This window comes from Rhipicephalus sanguineus, chromosome 4 (genome assembly GCF_013339695.2).
Source record: "Rhipicephalus sanguineus isolate Rsan-2018 chromosome 4, BIME_Rsan_1.4, whole genome shotgun sequence".
Lineage (NCBI taxonomy): Eukaryota > Metazoa > Arthropoda > Arachnida > Ixodida > Ixodidae > Rhipicephalus > Rhipicephalus sanguineus.
In genome coordinates, this window is record NC_051179.1 from 33,700,055 (window position 1) to 33,726,933 (window position 26,879).

The 26,879-nt window shown below is 48.9% G+C and overlaps 1 protein-coding gene across 1 annotated transcript in view; it reads right to left on the reverse strand.

Moving 5' to 3' along the window:
- Window positions 1–26,879, reverse strand: part of LOC119389741 (alpha-amylase 4N-like) — a 294,142-nt gene that overhangs the window by 173,440 nt on the left and 93,823 nt on the right. The window lies entirely within an intron of this gene.

Here is a 26,879-nt window from a genome sequence, read left to right on the forward strand (position 1 = left end):
ATGAACCACACGAACACAAGCGCAAACTTATACAACTGAATTTATTGGACGGACACGTGAAGCTTTTATACGATCGTGTATGATAGTTACAAACAACCAAACCGAAAACATTTAAAAAAATTGTTTTTTTAATATATAAATAATATTACAATACCGATAAACACTCATGTCGATGAATCACGCCCCTATCGCATATCCCTGCATTACAAATTTAGATACTTTATTTCCTTCTGCGTTAGTCCCAAAGATGCCATACTGACGCAGTCATCCCCCAGGCGAACAATCTCGGACGCCTCAATGATTTCACGAGTCATTTGATTACTGTGCCTAGCCCTGTAGTCGTTCTTATACACTTGTAATTTATTTACGTCATTTTGTCGGTTTATTAATTGTGGGTTGAACAGAAAGAAAAGCGTGGCAATTGGAAAGGGCCGTGAGGATAACCAAAAGAGAAAATGCGGTGTTTATGCTATATTCTACGCAGGAAAATTAAGGGGAGGAAATTTGTAAGCTAAGGACCGCACACATTGAAAGCCAGTTGGTTTTGACTTGCGGTATTCAATAACAGGTGAAGGATAGCGCTTTGTTTGCGTGCTTTTGTCCTCAATTACCTTTTATTTGTTCGTGTTTCGCTCGCATTGCTCACTGTATCACGAATGCAAGATAAGAGAGCAAGAAGAGAAAGAACAGGGAGCACATAAAGCCCGTAAAGCCCAAGCCATTACTATAATTACGCTTGTACCCACACGGCAATCTCATCATTATGTGTTAGTCAAACGTACGGCCACCATTTGTTCCCTTTCGCTGTATTGTCTTCAATTACATATTTTCCCTGTGTGTTGACGACTGTCTTAAGCTTGGCTAGAAAATACAGATGCACGGTGTCATTTTTGCATTGAATAAATGCTTCATGTTGCTGAACGTTCAAGTCAACAGAATGCATCAAGAAAGAACCGTTGCAAGCATATTTTCGCACACGCACACATGTGTAATACCAACATCAAGGAGGCGCATCGTTGAGCTAGCCTGTTGTAGCGGACACGGAAATGTGATGCCAGAAAAGGACAACATACGAATTAAGCAAGGTCAGTACTATCCATGACGGCAGGCATAGCGCGGCCAACTTACCAAGAACCGAAATAAATCTAGAAATACGTTGTCATCGCTATACTCTGGTCTACTAACCCTATACGGGCGCTTCGATATCGAAAATTTGCATATTAAGGCCCCATCATTCATTCACAACACCATTAAGCAATAACAAAAGACTCCATAGAGAACACGCCACAGCTACACGTGTGACTCCTCTCTCGAGGCGTGCACGATCGCTTCGAGGTCGCTCCGACCGCAGCTGGAGACAAGAGAAAGCGTCCGAACTAAGGCACGACACCGAGTCATACCATCATTTCTCGACGCCGCTCCGCGGCTAACCGCACGCGGTACACGAGAATGGCCGGCCGCAGAAAGCAACACGTGAAGAGGTGTTGAAGGTACGTTGCCTATATATAGGGGGCTCAAGTTGCGGGTCAGGGACAGAGGCGTCTATCCCGTTCGCCTGCATGCGTATATGCACGGGGTTCGCCGGAGATATCTTTCCCGTTTGTTATGTAAACGCGGAGGCGGTAGCCCCCGCTGCGCGGTGAAGATGTCCGCTCGAACGACTTCACTGAAAGGAAGCGTCGCCTTCACGCGGACGCCCTGAAATATTTTGACAGCAGAAAGGGGGCAAGGCTCGCGGTCGAGCGACGCCCGCGTGCACCCTTTGGTTTGGGCCGAAGCTGTTGCGTTACGCGCAGGCACCTTCTGGCATCGGCCGGACCCTTTCTACCTCCACTATCCTCCCAGAAACACCTTCCCTTGAGGTTCCAGCTCTTTCGCTGGGGTCCCGTCCGATTCCACGGCTGTGTAGGAGGAGCCTTTCTTTCCCGTAACGTGTGAACCTTCTTTCTCATTGCCACAACAACGCGGGACAAACGGAGTTTCACGCCACACGTATCCAAAAGAACTGACCGCACCGAATGGCTGCCCAGAAACCCGATCTAATGCGGCGGAAACCTGGTCGCTTCGCTCCTTTTAGCTATGGTCTCTCAGAAGACTGCCCCGCGTATAGACCATTCGCACGTATGCGCAGAGCAAGAAGTTTCGTGGTTCTCTCAGTCTGTTTACCCGTTGCCGCTTGGCCAGCGCGACAGAAGAGAATCGGCGAAGCGTAATGACGCGTTCAGACAGTGGAAAGAAACGCCCGCGATGCGAAGGCGAGAAGCGAATTCCGATGAGTATGCACGTGCATTTGTGTCGTCGACCCGCGCGTGAACACCTCGAAGCGCGAATCCGAAACTGTCGCACGTTCCTGTTCGGCCAATCGAGGGTGCTGCATATCTTTTGTAGGTCGTTGTTGTACTTCGATCCTTGACCGCATGCCGAAATCCAATGCAACCTTTCTTTCATCGCATAGCCAGTGTGACTACTATAGAAAACATTTCGGAATCCATCGCTGTTTTCACGGTTTCATGAACTCGAAGTGTCTGATACTGTGCGCTATAGTGCTAACGCACATGTATTTCAAGGTACACTGCGCACCGTTCCTAACACGCAGGTCACTTGTCATAGAATGGGTCGTCTATTCACTCGTCTTACAACAGATAATTTGGTGACTTATAAGAGTTTTTAGGGATTAGAATAGTAACCATGCAGCCACATTTCTAAGGTCAAATCATCAGCGTAACGATGAGGAAACACATGACAAAGGTGACAGTATACAGCAGATTAAGATGGCATATTAGCGCACTGGATGAAAACAAAGCAAGAGAAATGAAAAGACTGAGGTCAGGGTGAGCGCTGACCACTGTCAATGTTTGAACCACAAGTGTTATTGCATTTACGCAACCTTGTTGTGAAGCGAATGAAAAATTATGCGAATACCATGTCAGTTTTATTAATCATATTTTGCTCTCCACCAGATCGAGAACGTTCGTGTGCTGGCGTCGTTGTGAGGTGAGTGGGCGTGTACGGATGAAGTTTTTTTTTTTTTTGGGGGGGGGGGTGGTATACGACAGACAGGAATGTTAATGACTGAGCACGGTTGCCTACCCGGCCCTATAGGAAAGGGGAGTAACTCCAAAAAGAGGCTCCGTGCACGAACCATCTCCATAAAAAATTTAACTAATTTACGTTTGTATTCTAAAAATTACACATTTGAGAGTGAAACTACATCAACGAAGATTGATCATATCCAAGTGCAAACAACTATACAAGGAGTTGCGTTCAATATTTGAAAGAAGAAAGGAAGAGGAGAGAGACGAAATGCAGGGATGTTTACCAGTCCAGAATATAGCTGGTATGCTATATACCTATACACTGGGGAAAGGGATCGGGTAGCATATCCTGCCTGAAGCCAAAGGGGTTCCAAGATCACGGGGCGGTGCCGACATAAGAAAAACTTGTTCAACTATACCCGCAATTTGAAAGCACTTATTTGTCCTAACTTATTATTTCTTTTTCGGTATGCTTTCTTGGGACCCTTTCGACCAAGGGTAGAAGAGTGTTGCAGATTGAACCCGACCGTACTCACGACAGGCTACGGAGAGTTCAATATCTTCTATGCTAAGAAATTCGGAAGTATTTCCTTTCGCTCGTTTTTTTTCAGCGGATCTGTTACGCGTGCACCGTTTGTCCGGTTCACGATGCAGACAAGGAAATATCATCATCATGCCGGCGCGTGCTCGCTTCGTCATCTTCTGCTTCTGTCCGGCGTCGGATGCAGTAACTCGGATAGACGAAAGAACGAGTACAGGGAGAGAGAGAAAAAAAAGAAAACGATAGAGAAAAGAATAGACAGAAAGGGAAGAAGGAGAAAAAAGAAAGAAAAACAGAGAGAGAAAGACATTGAAAGAAACAGGCACAAAAAAGACATAGAAAAAACAGACATCAAACAGAAACAGAAAGAAGGGATGAAACAGAGAGAAACAAAGAAATATATAGAGAGAGAGATAACGAAAGGGAATAAATAGAAAAAGGTAGAAAGAGCAGGAAACAAAGAACTAGATAGACAGAAACAGAGACACCCGATAGAACCAGATCGATGCCTAGCAATATTCGTGCTTTACAATGTGATCAGGTGAACACTTCGTGCATCGGATTGTGAGTGCACGTGTGCCTAGTTAAGCCAGGACGAGCCGAGTGCCGACCAGCTCTGCTGCGCCCCAGCCTTGCGCGACTCAGTACAAACTGCGCATTTTTTTTTCTTTAGAAGGAAAATTCTTGTGCCTTACGCGCTGATAGGCATGAGTAAGGGGACCAAAATAGTCTAGGAGTAAAAGAGAAAGAAGGCCTAAGGAAAGAAATAGGCAACGAGAGATGTGCACTAATTCAGTCGTTCTAATGTATATTAAGCATGTTATTTTACAAGCATATCACAGCGCTCATACAACAATTATAAGCGCATTCCTTCCGTCGTTCGCCTCTGGCTCAACAGCTTTATGCGCTCGGTCGTTCGGTCTGGTATATCATAAGAACACGGTATAATTGAGCAAGTTTTGTCATATAACAACAACAGCGAATTTCTCATCGGGGAAAAGAAGACGAAGTGTTTCTCTTGTGGAACACATCTTGCCCGTCTCTGCCGTTTTCTGGATTCTACACTGCAATTGTGGGGTCTGCCGCCCCCTACATCACGCTGATGGACGTGCAACCCCAAGAGGTTCCGTCCGGTTCCGGTTCAACCGCGGGGATCGCCTCGAGGAAGCGTGGTAACACAGCAAGCGAGAGCGAGGACACCGAGCTGTACTCCGCATCAGGCGATGAGTCCTCCGAAGACGGCTTTCAACCTGTGTTGTACCGCAAGGCCAAACGAAGAATCATCAACGCATCGTCGGCGTCAAGCACAACCACTGTGAAAACTGCGCCTCAGCGGTGGCCCCACTCCATCCTGTTTGTGCCACAGAACGCTATCGACAATCTGCGTGTGCTCAACAGGCAAGCATTGTCTTTGTACCTTGAAAACACAGTGCCAAACGAGATCAAGGATATCAGGCTAAACACGAGGAAAAACATTTTGGCAATCGATGTGATGAACCCGAGTGCGCTGAGCACGCTGCAGCATGTAACGCAGCTGGGGAACATCAATGTCCGGCCAATCATTCCAGCGGATGGTGCCACCGTAGCAGGTGTCATCTATGACATCGACACTGAAATCGCCAATGAAGACCTCTCAGTGCTTATAAAACCGGCGAATGAAAACAACGTCATTGTGCATGTAGGTCGCCTAGGTAACACACGTTGTGTGCGAGTAACGTTCAAGGGTGACTGCCTACCGTCTTACGTGAAGGTTGGCCATTTTCGTCACCAGGTCCGTCCATTTATACCGAAGCCTATGCAGTGTTTCAACTGCCAGAAGATTGGCCACGTGAAGGGCGTTTGCAGAAATTCCACAGTGTGCCCCCGATGCGCCGAACCTCATTCAGAAGACAGCTGTAGTGCAACTACGCTGAAGTGCCCGAACTGTCATGGTGCTCACAGTGCTTCCTCCAAGGAATGTCCTCAGATAAAGAAGGAGATTTCTGTTCTGAAACAGATGGTGAGAGACAGCTCAACGCACAAAGAGGCAGCGGAAAAAGTGAGGCGAAGACGACGTCGCCGTCGAAGGTCGTCACGAAGGACAATGTCGCATTCAGTGAGAAAGTCCGTTCCTCCGGTTCCCAGCACGGCAAACACCAACGCCGCTGAAAGAGAAGCTACTTGTAGATCTCTCTCAACAAAGGAATGGCCACCACTTAAGGAAACGCGACCAGTAGAGAAGCCACAGCAGAGGGAGCCTCAGCCACAAGTGCAAGATGCTACAACGGCATGGCACACAGATCATCAAGTGGTAGCGATTCTGCGATCATTAATGAACGCCATTCGCATGTTGTTAGGCAACATGAAGACGACGTCAGCTAGAAGTGCCCTTCAAGTACTGGACGCTCTCAGTCCGGTGCTGGCAGCCCTTGAATAGACCATGGCTCAGTCACCGATGCCTTTCAGGGATGAGGTCCGGAATGCAGCAATATTTCAGTGGAATGCCAGAGGACTGAGATCGCGGATTGCTGATTTTCGGCGATTCGTGTACGCCAATAAGTTTCCCGTAATCGTCATCTGCGAGCCGAATTTATCCAGTGCAATAAGACTTTCTGGATACGAACCTTTTATGTCGTCTGCCATTACTGAAAGAAGCAAGGTTCTGGTGTTCATTCGCCGCGATCTCACTTACATCCTTCAGCCTGTACCACCTCATGATGATAATCAATATGTATGTTTAAGAGTGAAAAAGAAGAGACTTACCATTACAGTTGTGGGCGCATACCTATCACCATCAAGTCGGTTTGATCATAAAAGATTACGAGATATCCTATCATCAGCCCCTGATCCATGTGTTATCATCGGGGATTTTAACGCCCATCATACTCTATGGGGAAGCCCGAAGACCGACGTGAAAGGCAGAAATTTGGTGTCTTTCGCCTCCGATAATGAACTTTTGTTGTTGAATGATGGCAGTCCTACATTTTTACGTGGCTCCACATACAGCAGCTGTCTCGACTTGGCTTTTGTTTCACGAAGCTTAGTGAGGCATGCGGGGTGGTTCACGGACATAGAAACGCATGGGAGTGACCATATTCCCACATACGTCAAGATTAGAGGATTGTCACCTTCCAAGATACACGACACGATACGAAGAGTGGACTGGACGAAATTTGAGTCTCGAATGGAAGATCAATGTCAAGACCACATACTAGACTTGGAAGAGGCAATCAAGAGCACTGTACAGGAGTCTGTGCGTACCTTCAGCTGCTCTTCGAAATTCACGGACTTCGACCTAGAGTTGGAGAGACTTCGCGCACTCCGGCGACGTGCTGAAAGGAGGTACCGACGCACGAAGGCCATTGACGACTTACGGACTGCCAGACGTATGCAGAAAAAGATCCAGCGCCGGTTGGATAAGGTCGAATTCCAACGCTGGACTGCTTTCTGCGAGTCGCTCGACCCTCGTAAGCCATTATCGCAGCTATGGAGGACGGTACGAGGTTTGCGGTCATCCCCCGTTCAAAGGTCTCCATTCAAGGCGTTAGGCATTTACCAAAAGCGACCAGATATTGACGTAGCAGAAGAATTCTGCGCCAGATTAACTGGACAACTTACAGCACCCGACAGTTTACAACTTTCGAACAGCTGTCCACCACCACGTGACCCCCGCATGGACCTCCCCTTCTCCATCCAAGAACTGAAGGCAGCGCTCGCTTCGTGCAAACGTTCGTCAGCGCCAGGACCTGACGGAATCTCCTACAGAGCCCTGTGTCATCTGGGTGAGCGCGCGAGACTCGCTCTGCTTGAGCTATATAACGAATCTTGGCAGGAGGGCACACTCCCCTTAAGTTGGAAAACAAGTCGTTTGGTACCACTGTTGAAGCCTGGCAAGTCACCGCTGGAACTGGCATCTTATCGTCCGATCGCATTGGCAAGTTGCGTGGGCAAAGTGATGGAGAGGATGATCCTCGGACGCCTGGAGTGGTACATGGAATACAATAACATCTACCCAGGCACCATGGCCGGCTTTCGCCGTGGTCGATCATCAATTGATAGCGTCATCGACCTAATCACCTTCGTGGAGCACGAGAAAGGCCGCAAGCGTCTTTGCGCTTCTTTGTTCCTCGACGTCAAAGGGGCCTATGACAACGTTACTCATGAAGCCGTCCTTGCCGCGCTAGAAGACGTCGGAGTGGGCGGTCGAATGTTCAAATGGATACGCAGCTACCTCTGCATGCGATCCTTTTTTGTGATCACGGAGGACGGGGACACTTCCCTACACTACAGTTATCGTGGTGTTCCCCAGGGCGGTGTGCTCAGCCCTGTGCTGTTCAATCTTACGCTGATTGCTCTCCATACACACCTGCCAAGCACTGTTTGTTTGTCAACTTACGCAGATGATATCTGCGTCTGGACATCTGCGGTAACTCGCCTGCAGCTGCGAGCGAGAATCCAGAGAGCAGCCACTCAAGTTGCTCTGTACCTCCGTGATCGAGGCCTGGAAATTTCTACCGGAAAGTGTGCTCTTCTGGCATTTACGCGCAAACCAATGTCTAACTACAGTGTATCAATCAATGGTCAAAGTATACCGTATTGTCGATCACACAAGTTCCTGGGTGTCATAATAGACAGAGAACTATCATGGAGTCCTCACGTCTCGTACCTGAAAAAGCGGTTGGCAGGTATTTCTCACCTCTTCAAGTTTTTCGCTGGAAAGACTTGGGGAATGTCGCCCAGTGCTATGTTACAGCTGTACAGGGTGCTGTTTCTCGGTTTCCTGCGATACAGTTTGCCTGCATTAACTAACGCAAACAAGACAAGTCGACGCATGCTACAGAGTGTTCAGGCCCAGACCCTCCGGATTTGTTTAGGCCTGCCTCAAAGTGCTTCAACAGCGGCGACCATAGCCATCGCCAAGGACCACCTCATAAAGACTCATATTGAGGTTGAAGCACTGAGGACCCACATAAGGCATCTTGCCCGGACACCACACCACCACCTAGCCTCTCTACCAGCGGACAGACCACGCACCTCCTTTTGCCGAACAGTAACCGCACACGGCGACTCTCTACCGACTGGCTTCACACCGGCGGCGAGACCTTCGGTTCCTCCATGGTGCCTGAAACAACCAGTCATCAACCTGACAATACCAGGCGTCCAGAAAAAACAAGATCTGTCAGCACCAGCTCTTAAACAGCTCGCTTTACTTCTATTGTACGAGAAGTATCACGACTCGATTCACGTCTACACTGACGGCTCCGTCCTACCGAGCAGTTCAACAGCGGCGGTCGTGATTCCAACGATCGCCACAACTATCAAGTTCAGGACGGCTCACCCAACAACATCGACGGCAGCAGAGCTCACAGCGCTTCGCGCCGCGCTGCTTTTCATTAACGACCAAATGAGAAAAAGGTGGACGATTTTCTGCGACTCCAAGGCGGCACTGCAGTCTCTACTGTCGACTTTACGCCGCGGTCCGCACGAACAATTGGTATTTGAGACTGCCGAGATGTTTCACCACCTCACTGAGAAAGGACACTGCATTACATTTCAATGGCTACCAAGTCACTGTGGGATTATCGGCAATGAACGGGCCGATCAAGCTGCCCGTTCAGCCCATACAGAGGACCGCGACCTGTCGATACCTCTTTCTAGGACAGACGCTGCTCGGAAGCTCCGCATGCTCGCTCGCCAATGCACCATGTCAAATTGGAATGAGCCACATTTCATGCATGCACGACTACACACCTTTGATCCAACGTTAAGCCTTCGATTGCCATCAAGACTTCGCCGAGGTGACGCTACCGTTCTCTGTAGATTATGGCTGGGCGTCGCGTTTACCCATGCGTATGCATTTCGCATAGGGATGGCCGACACCACCGCCTGTGAACACTGCGGCGACGAAGAAACGATTCGGCATGTTCTGTGTGACTGTCCGAAGTATAGAACACAGAGACAATCTCTTTGCCATGCTCTCAACAAGATAGACGACCAGCCTCTATCAGAAGAAAGACTTTTACGCCATCGTCCGGACATAACGTCGCAGAAGAAGGCTTTACAAGCACTACTCGCCTTCCTGCGATCCACTGGTCTGTCAGAGCGCCTCTGAGCGGAACGCTCTTGTGTGTGTGTGGTTGTGACTGTTTTTTTTTTTGTTTTTTTTTTCTTATTATTTATTTTCTCTCTCTCGCTTTCAACCCCCTATTCCCCAACCCCAGTGCAGGGTAGCATACCGGATGCAAACTTCTGGTTAACCTCCCTGCCTTCCTCTGCTCTTTCTCTTCTTCTTCTTCTTCTTCTCATTATCCTCAGAATTTCACAGTACGGTATCTAATTCACCGCTTTTTTTTTACCATTGCGTATGTTAGTTGTCTCCTAGCACCTGAAGTCGTACACATTGTCTGAGAAAGCCCTATTGTTCGTTTAAGACGTTCTGTTCTTTTTGTTCTTTTTTTTATCAGAGGTTCCCCACTAGTCGCTGCGTGATTAATGATCGTATCGGATGTTTAAGGCCACGTACGAGACACACTTTCGTTGTTCCAATATCTAAGAGAACGAAAGGAACAGGACATGTCTACCTTAGAAGAGTTCGAAGAGTCCGAGTAACAGGAGCGAAACGGGAACGTTGCCAAAAACAGAAGTCAGCGAGATAATGTAGCAAATTGGGCTAGCTGGAATACACTCATGACGGGCAGCTGGCCGTCATGATTCAGCGAGATATTACGTCCCTTGAGACTCCATAACTTCGGAACACTTGGCAAGCACTGCATTTTCGCTAAGGTTTTAACATGGGATTATTACGCTAATCGCGAATACTGAATTGACATCGAGGAAGCGAAGCAACAACATGCAATAAGGAAAATGTTCAAGGACGTCCTAGCTGGTGGACGCGGTCTCTCAAGTTGCCCGCTAAACATATTTATTGGCGGTAAGACTCATGAAAGCGCTGCGACAACATACTGTCTATATATGTAGCTCGCATGCCACATCGTACAGAACTTGTAAAAGAGAGGCTTTCTCACTGGCCTTGGCTTTCTCACTGAACTTGTAAAGCGAGGTTTTCTCACTGGCCTCGTGAGAGGTTAAGCAACTATTTCGTGAGAAGTATAATGCAGTGTGGCGAACAGAAACCATGTGCCAAAAGGGGTCTTTTTAACCTCATCCATTAGCGGAAAAGTCAATTTTTCTTCCGCCAACTTTTGTACGCCTACGCGGTCTCACCGCAAGCGTCCCGTCAATACGCCTGTGTTGTCATCGCTCCTCCCGAACTTTTCTTGAGCCACTGCACGCAGCCATCGGTGTGTGCGAGCTAGCCAGCCTTTGAGGCCACGAGCTAGAAGGCACCGGGAACACCGCCCCCGTACGCAAAAAACCTTTCAGTGGTTACGCAGCAAGCGAGCGCGCGCGACGCGTGTGTTGCGCCCGCTGGGAAGGAGTCACCATTATTTCGTCACCTGGAGAGTCAGCGGGTACTACACACCACTTGCTAAACGCTCCTTAGCGACGCGAGAAGGAGCAGGGGCCCTGGGACGAGGGGTGAAGCCTGGGCGCGATTAATAGACAAACAACAAAACACGTCCACAGTGACAGCGATAAGAAAAAGAGGAGATAAAAGAGGCAGCATTGAGAAGGGCACTGGGCACTGAGGGGGGGGGAGGGGGGGGGGGGAGGTCTAAAAGGCGCAGAAAGGAAAACGGTAGGTACGGTACACCTCTACGGTGAGCAGAGCAAAAAAGAAACCAGCAGAAAGCAGGAGGGTTACGGTGGGCGGGACTGGGAGCGGGGGTCTTTTCCCGAACGAGGGTCCCACTTTCTCCCCCCTCCCCCCTCCCCCCTCCCCCCTCGCTACGTAACAAGAAGTCGGGGCTCTTCGGTGGGAGAGAGAGATGGTGAAAGATAACAATAGTATAGAAGTGATGGCGGGGGGCCAGGGGGGAGTCACAAGAAGGGGAAGTCCCCATAACCCAGGAGAGGCATGCGCGGTGTCCCTTCCTTCGGCAGGACACCTAGCCCCCCCATGCCTATGGTGACAAGAAAAATGGAAGAAAAATGAAATAAAAAGTGTCACCCGTTTCCTTCTCGCCACGTCTTCGCGTGCCTTGAAAAGAAAGCTGCTCACTCGGGACCGCGTTAGAACGTGAGTTCTCCGTAATCAAAGAAGCAGCGGTTCCTCTCCCGCCCGCCCAATCCAGCACCACGTCACCCGCGTGCCTCGGAGTTTCGTACCGTCCTCGGAAAACGGCACCTGAACGGACTCGTGCGCTGTGTGCTGGGGCTCTAGGACCTGTGTGAGCCAGAACGTTTCGCTCGACCTACGTGCCGAGCATACGTAGCTGGAGAGGTCTTCTTCTGGTTCTTGCGGTCGTTCGAGACACGATGCGTCGTTAAAGGGGCATTCACTAGGGCATTGCGAAGACGTTCCAGGGACACACCAGAGTCATCATGCAATCGCCTACCTGCCATTCACCATCGACGGCCTTCCTCAGAAGAAAGGTTAGTGGTCTTTGGCATTGTAAGCAACCATTCTAGATGGTTCTTGAGTCGTACAGAAGGGTTCAGCCGTAGACAAAACGAAAACTACTGAACGAGCTCTGTCATAATACAATGTACCCTCCGTAAGATTGGTAGAAAGGTGTCTTCAGAACTCCGGATATCAGCATAACTAGAAGTTCTGATTGATGATATTGGACATTCTATTTTGATATTGAACACTTTATTTCAGTGGCGATTTTTGTTGCGATGTGCTTTGAATTCGTCTTCACAGACCACCATCAAACAGCGTATAGGGTTGCATTCTAACCGATATTGACCACTGAGTGAGACCATTGGACTCTCGCTGGTCGACTATCGAATCTGAAGCCGTAGTTCTCAATTTCAGTACAGGGTTACGTTGCAGTGTAATGTATAAAAAAGGTGTGGAGGCGACGCTTAACGCACAGTTGCAATAATGACACTAGACCGATAGCCCTCCAGAAGTACAGTAAGCTATTCAAAAGACATTTGCTAATCTTGTCTTCGCTAATTTATACACCCGCTGGCCAGAAAGCTGCATCCTTGTGAACAGTTCTCTAACGTGTATCTGCTAGCCGTTGTATGAACACATGTAATGGACCATGAGGTGTTCCTGTATTGACAAATTTCACCGCATCGTTTGTCCCCTAAGATGCCTGGGCAAAGGACTATATGGGTGTATATAGTATAGACGTAAATAACGCAGATGTTCAGGTGAAGGTGGAAGAATGAAGACATGAAAAATCCCAGAACACGGGTGTCAATGGAGTCAACTTTTCGACAAGTGGCCAGTTGCTGCCTTGAAGAAGACAAGACCACTTGTTGAAACGTTGGCTCTGGCGACGCCCCGTATTCAAAAATTTTTCAGTATATATTTTGCAGTATAGGTAATAGTACATAGGCGAACAGGAGAGGCGCTCTCTCCTGTTCGCACACTTATTTCCGTATTACATTGTGCTTCCCTTTGCACAAGAACGTCACACCAACTATATACGAGCAATTCACTCTTCGTGAAGCGCACCAGGCTCTCATTAAAGGCAGTCTCCTTCTATTCCACTGGCTACAGGTGATGAAGCCCCTAATGGAGAAGCGTCGCAGGGCGCGAATCAACAACTGCCTCTCGGAGCTCAAGCGGTTCTTGATGGCCAACGACGGCGGCACCTTCGAGAAGCAGAGCTCGCGGTCTCAACGCGTCGAGAAGGCAGACATTCTCGAAATGACCGTCAAGTTCCTCCGTCAGCGGCAGCTCCACCTCGAAAGTGGTAAGTAACGGCATCTTTTCCTCCCACCGTCATTGTAAGCTCGCATCAAATTAATCTATGAAGGGAAACCATGTAAATGCAATCTTAGGTTGTACCAGAGCCATCCTTCAAGGAAACCGCAATTGGAAAAAAATAAAGAAAGAAAAATAAGGTTCTTATTATTAATTATTTCTAACTGGCCGGGGTTTTCGTTACCACCTTACTACCCCACATATTATTAACTGATGTCCTTCCATTTGTGAACAGCTTCGCGAACTTCAGCTTTTATTACCTTCGTTTCTTCTCATTTCTGCATGAATCTGTTATTTCTTTTCCTCTTTGGTGCTTATATCAGTGCATGCGCCCAGTGTTCGGGCGTTAAAATATATTGCTTTCTTTTCACTCCTTTCAATAAAATAGCGACAAAATTTTATCTCGACCACGAACTCTCATGTTCCTCTGGCAACTGACCACCAAAACTTCCTCGCATATTTCCTCACCATTTTTTTCTTTTTAACTGCCAATGGACTGGCCAAATATAAGTTTAAGAAAATATTATCCAAATCGCACGGTAAAGCCGTACTGAACATCACGTGGGATCTGAATACTTCTGGCAAAAAAATTATATTAATTAAAAGGCATCATCGACAGTAAGCCGCCGTACCTAGACATCACACCTACCTTTCTTCATTCTGTCATCTATATATCATTTGTTCCTTGGCCCTCGAACTTCTCGAGTTGTAGAGAATAGCATTTTAGGTTACGCGCTCCTTATCAGTGCTGCCTCACCAGCTTCCTTCCTCGTACTTATATGTCACTTTGTCCACCCGCCTAGATGACTGCCAGAAACCTTATCTCCGCATGCCATGTGCCTACGATCTTGCAGATTCCCACGAAGAGGTCGAGCGCACCCAGCGATTCCACGACGGTTACCGGCACTGCGTCTTCGAGGTGTCCCGGTACGCCGACGCCATGGAGCCGCGGCTGAGGGACACGCTGCTGACCCACCTGCAGTCCAGGCTTCACCATCTGTCTGCAAGCACCGGTGGCACCGGCATGCAGCCGGCTTACGCGGACGAAGCCGTCTCGTCAACGAACGGCGACGCACCCGACCTTCAACCTGGACGTCCCGCGAGGCTGCACGATTACGGCTACGAGGCCGGTTCCGTAAGCGACGCCAGCGAAGAGGAGTCATCGTCTTCAGACTACGGCGACGTCGCCTCTCCGGACGCCGAGCTGTTCCTCCGCTCAGGTTGCCAGGACGAACCACGTGACTATCGCCTGCACAGGGACGAAGGATTGGACCACGACGGCTCCAACGAGCCAATGTGGAGGCCGTGGTAGCTGCCCAAAAAGACACTGCGTTGCTAGTGATTGTGTATGTTGCTCGAGAGCAAGAAATGCCGTTTTGTTACACTGTTTGCAAATTCTGTCAATCTGCGCAGACCTCAGAACATTTCCTGCGGTCATGTAAGGTCCAAAGCGACTCGTTTGATTCAATTACAACACGTCTGTATACCTCTAAGGTATGGCGCACAAAGCTGACGTAAAAATAATCATTTACGGCGTTGCAGAATACAATCAATCTCTCGTTCGTGTTCCAAAAGGAGATATGACGAGAAATCGTCGAACAGGTTATGTCGCCTGAGCAACGTTTAGACAAATGCTCTTGTCACTGTCAAGGCGAAGACATGTATCACATAAATTTTAGATGACTTACTGTGTGTTAATACTATGCAATTTTAAATGACGCCGAAAGTGACACAAAATAGCATAACATCACAGAATTCAGTTTGGAAAACGTCAGTGACAATTAGCATTGATTATCCCACATAACCTCCCTCTACCTGAGCGAAAGTAGGAGGTGTTCTATAAAGCCAAATGAAATCCATGATTCAACAAAGTTAGGAGTTATAGTATTCCGCAGTAACCATGTTACGAAACGAGATATTTATTCGCAATATGACGACAAGGTTGGCATGCATACGTGCCTTATGCTTTATGCAGGTTTCTATTTCTACTTTTTTTTTCTACCAGTGCAGGCCCCAGTGACCTAGAGGCAAGAAGAATAGTAAGCAAACGACGACTTCAAGTGTCCATATCTCCATGTTTAACAACAGGCATTTTAATAGATTGTCTGTTTAGTGCGTATTTGTTGCGGTTCATGATTTGCTTCGTTTGTCTATTTTCTGCTGCGTGTATTTATTAATGTCCGCATTGCGATGACTTTTCACGCTAAGCGACTTCGTGTGTAAATATGTAAATAATAAAGTACGATATATATCCGCTTATGGAGAGTTTTCTTCACATATGTTTAGATCGTGTATTGTCAGCCCACGCGGCACAGTCAGACATGTTCACTAAGCGCACTGAGAAATGTGTGGCTGTCAAAGAGGCTTGAAATGTGTTGTTGACCTCTGACTGCCGCAGAGTGAGCCCTACGTGACGTATGAGTAAATAGTCACCTCGTGAAGCAATGACAATAAATGTTGAATTGAAATCCTTGACATCGTCTACCTTGTTTCTTCCCACGTCACCATCGCCGTTCACCATACGTTGCACGTTTTAGCCAGTCATAGTACAAGAGTTAGCTCCGTGGTACATACATACCTCCCAAGAAAACGATACTGTCATGCCTGAAGAAAACGCGAACATGAGGAAACTAAATACGAGTTGAATGTCCCTTTCCACGTTCGCCACTGCAGATGACACTGCATGGGGTAATTCACGCATAGAGTGAACTTCTGGATTCGAAGCGCTCTTAGCTTCCAGCTACGTCACGTTCTCATATCTATCTTTCAATAAATCAGGCGAAATGCGTTTTCTTCATTTCTTTTTGTTCGCATTCCATACCGGCATGATGGGTCTGTTTGCCAACAAATTGCTGAAGTGTACATGTGATCATAATTCGTGAAACACCGCTTATTCTACACGTGTCTCGGCTTCTGTATATCATTGTACCTTTTGCTCTTGTAAGGTAGCCTGCGATAAGTGAGATCGCATGACTTCGTATCTACGGTATCAGATTTAAGTTTGGCAACGTGGGCGGGCCTTCAACGCCGCGCAGCGTATACATGGAAGATTGCGCATTCTGTCCCGTCTGGAGTGACTCAGCCATGGTCGGGATTTGGGCACAGAGCACTGAGCTCAGTACCAAAGAGAAATAAAATAAAACAACGGGTTTTGACGTCCCAAGCCACCGCAAAAAAAAAAAAAATGTGAGAGAAGCCGTAGACGGGGTGCCCCTGATTCTTCTCGACCACCTGATGTTCTTTAAAACGTGTACTTGTGTTTACGTACAGTAAGCATTTTTTTTTTCTTTTTCATACCATGTTCATTGCAATGCGGCCTGTGCGGACGGGTATCATGATCACCACCCCGTGCCCTGCAGTACAGGCTCAGTAAATATGTGATGAGCTGCAGCGGTGGGTAACAGCAAAAAGCAATCGTCGCTAAAGTTTTCGCGAGGGATGCATGATTGTCAAACTAATAATAATAATTGTTGGGGTTTAACTTCCTAAAACTACGATATGATTATAAGGGATGGCGTAGTGGAGGGCTCCGGAAATTTTGACCACATGGGGTTCTTTAATGAGCACAAATCAGAACACCAAGGAAGGCATGGACAAAACTGACGCAGCTTGACCTAGGTTGCCGAAGTCGCCGCGACATGCAGATTCACAGTGCACATCGGCAACAGTGAACACTGTATCTCCGACTTACCAGTTGCCTGAAGAAGACAAACCAATCATCATAGTGCTTCAGTCACTGCTAGACACACTTCGCGTGTTCGTCGGCAAGCTGAAATCACCGTATATACGCTCAGTCCGTGCAACAGGTATTGGATGTTCTATGTCCAGCACTTGCAAGCCTTCAGTAGGCACATTGACTCGACTATCTACAGTGTAACGAGATAGGCCCGAGATCCAGCGTCCAGTGCTATGGAACGCAGCAGTGTTCTTTAAGCTCACGCGAATTTCTTGTATGCTCACTTCTTTCTATGTCCCTATCTTTGCATCCCTTAATCCCCTTCCCCCAGCGTAGGATAGCAAACCGGACACGCGTGTGGGTTACCTTCCTGCAATTCCTTCCTCGTTCTTCTCCTTCTCCTAAATTTAAGTACACGGACCCCAAGCATTTTCGCCTCTGTCGAAAATGCGGCCGCCTCGGCCAGGATTCGATCCCGCGACCTTCGGGTTAACAATCGAGTACCATAACCACTAGACCACCGTGCCGGGTGGGTTGTCGAACTCCCTACAAGTTAACCAGAACACCTAACAGTGGCAAACTGCACTGATGCTTACCGAACTCGATTTCTCGCAAACTCGCGGAATACGATAAAGATGTGGTACGTGGCTGGCGCCTCTGGTTTTTGCCTGTACTTACGGACCGTTCTTGAGCACGTGAGTTCGAGCCTCGACTCCAAGCAGCCACGACAACCGCGTTGCTGAAAGAATAACGCTACGGAACAAAGGCCGAATTCACGGAGTTTTCATGTTTGTAGGAACTCTTCTTAAGTGGCCGACGTGCTTCTTCGTTAATATGGTCGCTACATTGCGAATGGCCGGCGCTTGGTTTCAGAATCTCCATAATGATCAGGACATTTTAGAATACGAGCCCAAGGGCTGTTCTCGTTCAAATTTGCCTTCGCGAGAACTGTTTGTTGTGGCAGTTGCCCTGACCTCTTCAGTACTGTTATTAATAACGGTTACAAGAACCCCTCTACTCATGTTCTGACGCTCACATGTTAGAACAGTTTGCACAGAAGGCAGCCGCATGCCGTAATGACATATTATGAGTGTCTAATAATAATAATAATTGTTGGTGTTTAACGTCCACCATTCCACGACATGATTATGAGGGATGCCGCAGTCGAGGGCTCCGGAAATTTCGACCACCTGGGGTTCTTTAACGCGCACCTAAATATACGTACACGGGCCTCAAGCATTTTCGCCTCCATCGAAAATGCGGCCGCCACGGTCGGGATTCGATCCCGCGGCCTTCGAGTCTAAGGCCCGTATTCACAAACCAACCTTATCTTAACGCTATAAGGCGGCCTTTCGTAAGGAAGGGAAAAGTGTAAGGATAAGAAAAGGTCACGGTGCGTTTCACAAAATCGCCTTATTCGGTTTTAAGGCAGCCTTACGGAAGGCGGCCTTGTCGTCATAAGGAACGAGCATGGGAGCGAGGCTATGAACTTTTACTTGCTCATTGTTGGTTTATTAGCAAGAAATAAAAGCTGTATGCTCCTCAAAACAATAAGAAAAATGCAGGAACGCATACCCGCGCAAGTTTCAGTACGAACGCGCCTCGTCTGGCCGCGCCGTTTGCTCCTTTTCTTTGTTAACGTTTTTTTCCGTTGTCATAGCAACCGGCGGCTCGCGTAGACGCGCCGGCACATGCGGAGTCAGACGCGCCGGTCCACGAAGCGCTGCTTTCTACGAGGGCACCGACAGGCGCGCGGAGTTGGGAGCGGTTTTTGTCCGTCTGCCTGCGTGTGCGCGTGTGTGGCTGTTTGCGTGGATCATACATAGGCTTGTTATTGAGTGCGACAGAAAGGCGAAAATTGAATTTCACCGAAGGTCCAGCGCTGTTCATCGACTTGCAAGCGTCGCATTGTGATGGCGAAAAATTGCAATAGCACGCGGTGTTAGTGAAACACAACACGAGAAAATGGGAGCAGTTCAAAGCAGCAAGAGCGACGTGCGGGTGCGGACCGAGCAGCGTCTACGTGAGTGCAAAAACAGGTAAAAATATCCCATCCTGCAGAGAAACACGTCGGCTTCCGCGCCGTACCCTGACTGATTTTTTCACACGTTTAATAATGCGGGGCAGTGTGGAAGTCACCATTCGCGATTTGAAAAGCACCTGCGCCACAGAAACAGAGCGCCACCAGCAGCAGAAGGAGCGGTTGCACGGGAAAACCGACGTAGTGGAGGCCGTTTCCAGGGGCAAGCTCGGGGACATGAAGTGCTCGCTTCGAGAAGCGGAACCTGCTCAGCAACACATCGTCGCTGAACTCTTCCATGGAATTTTGATGGTTGCCGAACACTCGCAGCGTTAATTTATGGACGCCGATCGTTTCGTCACCTTTTCTTTATTGACATTGTGAAGCTTCTCGCGTAATCAGTCATAGCGCGCGGCATAAGTGGCGCCTTAAGGTACCTGCCGGGCTACCTTATCGAACGCCACCTTTTCACGGCGATAAGGTTAAGGAAAGGTTGGACTGAGGCATAAGGTTTGTTTATGAAACACGTTAAGGAGCCGAAAAGGTAAGGAGGGCAAAAGGTAAGGATAAGGTTGGTTTGTGAATACGGGCCTAAGTGCCTCGCCGCGTCCTTTATTGCATACTTGTCTCTGATCACCTTTTCCCATCACGCGGCACTGTTCGTTAAACGACGTGACGCCAACTGGACCCCGCGAGCGACACATCCTTCCGAAAAGTTTACCCACCAAACAGGCACCCCTTCGATGTTTTCCCGCGCGAAGGCGCCTGCCATAACTGCAGTTGCCGTCAGCGTTTTTGCCATCGGAAGGAAACGCGCGCGTGACTTCGCAGGTGCGGCCATCCGTCTCTTCGCATCGGCCTCGGTCAACAGATGTGCGCGCGCCCGAACGAGCGGCTTCGGCCGTTCTGGCACGCGGTCACGGCTGCATGCAAGTTTCGCCACTGCAACGGCCAAAGGACGGATTAGCGGCGCTCGATGAAAAGCATGCCGCACGCTGGGTGACCGTCGTTTCGAATCGAGACCGAGCGTCCGGGACCCGTGAGCAAACACTGGACGCCGGAGCGACTCCCCCGCAGAAGGGAGAATGCCAGTCAGAGAAGGCTTCCTCGCTTTCTCCAAAGGAGGGCGACCAAGTTTGCTCTCGGATGCGAAGGAAACAGAGGGGGTCGAACCCTTTCTTTTCGTCTCGCTTCCTCCATATATATGCGCCGCCACTCCGTCGTTTGGGTGTGAGAAGAATTTAAGCCGACTTGAAAAACGGAGCTTTCCGCAGGGACGTCACATAAGGCAAGGATTCTCGAACTGACCTTTCGGTGCGGCGGCTCGCGTTACGGGAGCACGAAGAAAGAAAAAGGAAAGGCATTTCGCGTCATGTTTTGACTTTCGGCACTGTGGCGAAGGCGGTCTGTTGTTGATTTAGGACCTGCCCGGTTGATTCACGCCGAAGCGGATAATCCACTGTATGGGCCGGATAATCCGGAAAGGGTGCCCGAACTATTCGCGAGCACGAACTTTTTCTTTATCTCCAGCCGACGCTTTCCTCTTAAAACGAGAAGCAGGGAAAAAAAGGGGTGCAAGTGCAGCTCAAAGGATTGACCACTCGTCGTACTAAGTCTCGGATTCAAACCCTCCTCCCGACGACACAGTGTCTGGGTTCTTTCGCTTAACCCGCGCGATGTATTCAATGAGGAAGCGAGCTCACGGTAGTCCACTCCCCTGCTTTCCTGAGAATAGAACATGAAAACGATCTGAGCTCTGGTCCTATAAATGTTTTATACATTTCGTGACTTGTGGCCGTGGACGCGCTTATGCGTTGCTTTTGCTTTGTGCGCCCCAAAGGAAGAATGTGTTAGCCTTCCCACTTCTGCAGAAATATACCGTCTGTTCCTTTCGATTCATCCTCACGTTTCAGGTTCATTGAGCTCTCTAAGCGTTCTCCGTAGAGGTGGATCACGATCCCGCAGCGTCCTCTGCCAAGAGCTCCTGGCCCGTTAGCGATGGTGCTTGCGGACATTTTGGTGCCCAAGCAGATCCACGAAGACGACAGGAATGTCTCTCGCAGAGCCAGAGAACGATTTCTTTTTACTTGAAGTTCAAAATCAAACGTGTGCCAGCCATGAGGTCAGTGACTGTACTTTGTGGTCAATTCATTTGATTTCTGATGCCTTCCATCCTTAGATCAATTCCGCTATCCGTGCAGGGTCAGTGTGTCGGCGCCCCGAATGATAGGTTAAGAAGAGAAGAAGAAACAAACTGTTACCAAATACGGCGGATGCATTCACGATATCCATCAATTCGTGGTCACATGAGTACTGTGCCATATAGAGTATCGTGCCATCTTTCTAAGGCCTGGGGTGCAGCCTCACTGGCGACCACAGCCAGCAATGCACTCCCTCACCAGAGCAGGATTGGCCACCCTGATGTAGTACTTGGCCGCTACCTCCCACATGAATACACCAATTAACCCTCCGCTTGCGGCCTGAATGTCCAACGAGACGGAATGTACAACGAGACTGAATGTCCAATAGTGGACATTCAGTCTCGTTGGACATTCCGTCTCGGTTGGACATTCAGTCTCGTTGGACATACAGTCTCGTTGGACATTCAGTCTCGGTTGGACATTCAGTCTCGTTGGACATACAGTCTCGTTGGGCATTCAGTCTCGTTGTACATTCCGTTCCGGTCACAAATTTCGCTTTTCCGTTTGGCAGTGTCTAGCGTTACGTCTAGACGTAACGATAGGAGCCGTTGCAGTTACGTCTGGACGCCCCAGTGACACGGGCACACCACGGACGCTGGCACGGACGGACGCCTGCCCCTTCGGGGCAGGCGCGCGGTCTAAACAGCGCGTGGCCGCGACAGCGGCCAGTAGCGTGTGACGGAGACCCTGCCAACCAGCCATTGAGCGTTAGCGAAATGGCCGCACTCGCGAAGCGAGGGCGAAGCCACGATTAGGTTATCGCGCCCGAAGGGCGCAGAGGGCCTTCACTGAGCAACAGGAAAATAATGTACTCTATCTTAACCCAATGAATGAGTTGTCTGAGAAATTTTAAACTAGGGCGCGTTCAGCTCATCTAAATTGGACATTCCGTCCCGTTGGACATTCAGTCTCGTTGGACATTCCGTCTCGGTTGGACGTTCCGTCTCGGTTGGACATTCCGTCTCGTTGGACATTCCGTCTCGATTGGACATTCAGTCTCGTTGGACATTCCGTCTCGGTTGGACATTCCGTCTCGTTGGACATTCAGTCTCGCCGGTCACGTGACCCATTGGACATTCAGTCTTGTTGGACATTCCGTCTGCAGTGGGCGTAGAGAGGCTGATGATGATGATCTTTCTATCAGCAAAGTCATTGTTTACACACTGTACATGGCCCGAGACTACATCTTGGCCGTTGACACGAATAGTCTTTTTATCATTCTAATATTCGTATGTATAGATTCTCTCTTTCTGCGGTGCGAAAGGGGGAACGCAATAGCGGTAAACAACTGCATGCGTTCTACATTTTATTCAACAACTACATTTTATTCTTTCCTTATACCTGCGCTTGCCAGCTGTAAGCTTCTACTGCTGATGTTTCGTGCTTTCCCGTGACAACTGGCGCGCAGTGGCCCGACCGAAATTATGCTTGCAAACACAGGAATTATACTCGCTTTAATACCTTCACGGAAAGCCCGACTGGGCAGCTCTGTTTTGTTTGCGCGGAACGAGGCCGCAACGCTGTCGATCGCCCGTTGCCGTGAGCGGCCGGACAAACATGGCACACCTGCGGCGGTTTCGCTTGACCGCTCGGATCGTCTTTCGCGAAGCCATTGTAGCCCGTCCTCTGCATACTACATCCCTGCTACGTATATTTTTTGCTCGTTCCAAGGCACGCGTGGGAAGGACGGCTATGTAACTATACAGGAACGGGCAACCCAGTGAGGGTGCGTTGTTTGTCCGCGCGCGAGCCTCTTTGCTTTCGCTCTTCGTGTCCTTTGCGTGTCGGCATGCGGGTGTGCTTACAAAGCGGCCCTTCGCAACATGGATGAGTAGTATCCATGGAGGTGGGTCAAAGTGGAGCAAGGGGGGAACGAGAAGTTGTCCTCGCGTGAAGCCGGCGTCAGTGTTTTTTGTTTGTCTTCGTCCGTTCGCCCATTCAGTTGATCGGCCAAGCCCATCGCTTTAATATCCGACTCGGACACGTGGTATACACGCTGAGCGTGCAAAAACGACCACGCGCATGCACGTGTCTTACACACTCGTGTTTACGGCTTTCTTTTTTTTCTCTCTCTCTCTTTTTCGTTCTTTCTTTCTTTCCTAACCCGACTGTCTGCCCTACATTCGATTACACGCAAGTTGTCGAAGTAGCGCGCCACTCTTCTGATTTCCGTCACCATGGACGTGCAGCGCCGTTCTCGTCTATCTCCCAAAGGGCGACCCTGGCAGCTATAGGAAGAGAAATCAAGGTGCTTAAAAGCAAGGGAGATCAACAAGTCGAGCGTCTGTTTGACTAGCCCATCGTGGGTGTAAACAAATGGGGTCTATGAAGAATAAAAGATGAGGAGAGTGAGTCCTGCATGCAAGCACAGAAGGACCAAGCAGTTGGTCGCTGAGGCCGGTGTTCCTCAAAAAAAGCAGCCCGAGAATTTTCGCTTCTCGTCTCAGAAAACGTTATTCTAAGGCCGAATCGGCTTAGCGCAGTCTGTAAAGACGTAGGCTGGACGTCGTACCGAAGGAAAGAGTACAACATACGTTTGATTTGTTTATACACCCACATGCGTCGCCCGTTGGTGTATCGGCCAGTTCACGACGGACAAAACATGTGTTTGTAATGTCACGCCAAGCCATATGAGTTAAACAGTATTGCAGTGACGCGGGAGAAGCTATAGGTGGTACTCGGAGGCGTAAAATAGATTCTAGGGAATTTATAGGCGCGATATAGAAGGACCGTCATGAGCCGTTCGCTGTCTCAACAGCGCGCAATCTGCAGGGCGGCTCCTTTTTCTACATGTAGAAAACGAATGTGATGAAGAGGAGGAACACTAACATAAGTATCATCGATACTCCGCACAAAGGTACGGCGCACTCTCGATCTCTGAATTGCCACTTAAGTTTGCAATGACGTAAGGTCTGAATGCACACGTATAAAAGTAAGAGCTAAATTATACTCACAAAGAATAGTAGCTACTTGCAGTTAACTTTTGAGAAATATTTTCAGCCGAACAGGCCAAGCTGTCAGCTCAGGCACACGGCATCCTGGACTATGGGGACTCCGCCCACCTTGAACGACTCTGCCTTCGGCTCACTCCACTGAATAAAGTTTATTCCTTCTCCTCCTTCCTGCGGGAATATCGTTTATATTCATCTACGGCAACACTGGAATACGAATGGTCCCTACGCTTTGATTCGAGAGGTTTGCAGCAAAGGTGTTTTTTTTTTTCAAATCTGTCCTCATTGCCCTGCCATCCATCCCAGCTTACACGCCCGAAAGTGCCAATCACTCGGTGACACAGCAGATTCGTAATTCGCGTATGCATAGTGGCGTGACTGAGCACAACGAACACTTTTTTGCCACAACACGCGTGGGAAAACCGCTGCGTCACGCCGCAACAGAACATGCCGGCCGCGTTCGCGAAGACCAGGTGTCCACACCTCGGCCAATGCCTTCGCTCGGTACACCGCAACGCTCACCTGCTGCCTCTCGCTCAGTTCTTTCTTTCTTTCTTTCTTTCTTTCTTTCTTTCTTTCGTTCTTTCTTTCTTTCTTTCTTTCTTTCTTTCTTTCTTTCTTTCTTTCTTTCTTGGGGAGGGGGCAGCGGCTACACGCCTTCTCGCAACGCACTGTCAGGAAACGACCGTTGGTCAAGCGATCTTGCTTCGTAAGAAGTAAAGCGAGATAATAGCTGGTCAAAGGCTGTAAAGTCTATAGAGAGAGGCGCGAAGTCCATTACCGCATCGGTCGACCACTTCGACCTCGTTCGGACTCCCGACTCGACACGAACACTAGAGCGAACCACATAGGTTTTCTTTTTTTTTTTTTCGTTTTATCACTTTCCTTCGCCGCTCCTTTTTGGGGAAGAAATTCTGGGGAAGCGTAGAGTGACGGAGAACTGCTCACTTCAAACGAATCTATAGCCTGCGGTTGTATTCTGTAACGCTTCCCCTTCTTGAAAAGTTCCGCGTAAAGAAACGGCAGCGTAATTTTATTACCCCACTCACTTTTTTTTTCATTCCACACTGACGAAGCGGCTGCAGAAGGGGCAGGGGTTCATAAAATATATACCGCCGCTAGAGAGTGCGAGAATACGAGCACTTTCGACGTATATGCGGGAAGGGGTCATAAAACGGAACTAAAGAAAGTAAGACCCCGAAATCAACGCGGCTCTTGGATTTCGAAACCAGCTATAACCCCGTGGCCGCAAGAATAGGAGGCAGAAAAGAAAGAAGGAACGGATTGGCCGTAAAAAAGAACAATGAGCCGAGAAGCAGCCGCGCGAATCGCGCTCTTTCTTTAACTTATACGTATACGTATATTCAAACAAACAACGCGCAAGCAGTAGCCCGCTTCGCGCAACAATGAAAGGTATACCACGTGGGACTCCATAATAGGCGCGGGACTTGTTAATTTTACGAGCGGTGCTGAAGCGAATCCATCAAGGAGCGCTGAGATGCTCCCTGCATGCGGCATGCGCACGTGCTTCTGACGACGTCCAGTCCTTTATAAACCTCGCCCCAATGTCTCGTCCTCTCCCACGTCCTCTTTGCACACACGCGAGCTCTGTATAACGTGGCGAGAGAGTGGGGTGGCACAAAAGGAGGCACGGAGGCAGCTGCTCAGTTTTATGATTAGGCGTTGCGGCACTGGTCGACTGCCTCAACAGGTATAGCTATATAGAATACGCCTTCGCAGAAACGTATATGGGGGGAGTGAGCTCTTGTGTAGAACTGTCCGTACTACATGACCGTACCGGACCCACTTCTGGTCGGTATCGGTCAAGCATGGTCTATATAACCTGCAGAATGGGCGTGTTCCACAGCGAGGACAGTGTCCACGCGCCAGTTTTATTACGGCTCTTCCAGCTGATTTCGGGTTTTTTTGAAACTGCATTCGGAGCCCCGCGTGAACGAAGTTCTTTTTTGTAATTTTTTTCCTCGTGTTTTATCATTTACTATTCTCATTTCGCTTACATTCCTCGCGATACAATATTTTTTTTTCGTTGTGAAAGGGGAGAAAACTGAAAAACATAAACACAAATCGTGACGCGTTTTTGTCGAGCCTGGATACGACACCATAAATTTTTGATGAGCCGGCCATATACGTATAGAAACCCTTTCGCTTTAATTCATTCGCCATAAACGGCGCCACTGTATGGGTTGCGTCAAAGGTCCATCGAAACGGGAGCCAAGGAGCATAGAGTTAAGGTATACGGGAATACGAAAGGCGCGGGGAGGACGGAGGGAATCCTTAAAGCACCCTTAAATCCTTTCTCTATAAGGCTTCATTTTTATTCCGATAACCGTCACTGAATCGGAAGGCGGTTCAATGAGGACAGCAGCAGTCACTCGCGGCCGCCACCAAACAGCGCAAGAAAGCAGCCGCCCGTTTGTGCGCCATAAAACTTCTTCACTCCATGCGCGCGGTTGCACGGCTACGGAGCGTTTATAACTTCCGTCACGGAATTTGCTTTTTCCGCGAATAAAATCCCGCCCGTCAGCGCTACCCACGCGCACGAGCTACGATGTATGCACGTTCGAGGCGCGAAAGGAGTGTTTTTTAACGGTGCCGGCCTCGGGTGCGCGAACGCTCGAGCTCAAGCTCAGCCATATAGTCTCAAGCCCACCGCTGTTAGCAGTGCTGT